Source organism: Arachis ipaensis, chromosome B8 (assembly GCF_059453495.1).
Source record: "Arachis ipaensis isolate K30076 ecotype BB chromosome B8, ASM5945349v1, whole genome shotgun sequence".
Taxonomy (NCBI): Eukaryota; Viridiplantae; Streptophyta; class Magnoliopsida; order Fabales; family Fabaceae; genus Arachis; species Arachis ipaensis.
In genome coordinates, this window is record NC_142443.1 from 105,437,494 (window position 1) to 105,438,457 (window position 964).

General features: G+C 40.8%; 1 non-coding gene across 1 annotated transcript; it reads right to left on the reverse strand.

Moving 5' to 3' along the window:
* Positions 1–478: 478 nt before the first annotated feature.
* On the reverse strand, positions 479–586 carry LOC148549118 (small nucleolar RNA R71). Its single transcript, XR_015897284.1, has one exon. It is a non-coding gene; the product is annotated as a small nucleolar RNA R71 (small nucleolar RNA).
* Positions 587–964: the final 378 nt, after the last annotated feature.

The window sequence follows — 964 nt, forward strand, 5'->3', positions numbered from 1 at the left end:
AAGGACTCTGAAGAGGAAGCTAAGGGAAGCTAAAGCACAACTCTCTGGAGAAAATCTGACAGAAAATTTCGAAAAGGAAGGAGACATGGCTGAAAATAATAACAATGCAAGAAAGATGCTTGGTGACTTTACTGCACCAAATTCCAATTTACATGGAAGAAGCATCTCAATCCCTGCCATTGGAGCAAACAATTTTGAGCTTAAACCTCAGCTAGTTTCTCTGATGCAACAAAACTGCAAGTTTCATGGACTTCCATCTGAAGATCCTTTTTAGTTCTTAACTGAATTCTTGCAGATCTGTGATACTGTTAAGACCAATAGGGTTGATCCCGAGGTCTACAGGCTCATGCTTTTCTCGTTTGCTATAAGAGACAGAGCTAGAATATGGTTGGACTCTCAACCTAAAGATAGCCTGAACTCTTGGGATAAGCTGGTCACGGCTTTCTTAGCCAAGTTCTTTCCTCCTCAAAAGCTTAGCAAACTTAGAGTGGATGTTCAAACCTTCAGACAGAAAGAAGGTGAATCCCTCTATGAAGCTTGGGAGAGATACAAGCAACTGACCAAAAAGTGTCCTTTTGACATGCTTTCAGAATGGACCATCCTGGATATATTCTATGATGGTCTATCTGAGTTATCAAAGATGTCATTGGACCATTCTGCAGGTGGATCCATTCACCTAAAGAAAATGCTTGCAGAAGTTCAGGAACTCATTGACATGGTTGCTAATAACCAGTTCATGTACACTTCTGAGAGGAATCCTGTAAGTAATGGGAAGCCTCAGAGGAAGGGAGTTCTTGAAATTGATACTCTGAATTTCATTTTGGCTCAGAACAAAATATTGACTCAGCACGTCAATATGATTTCTCAGAGTCTGAATGGAATACAAGCTGCACCCAACAATACTCAAGAGGCATCTTCTGAAGAAGAAGCTTATGATCTTGAGAACCCTGCAATAGCAGAGGTG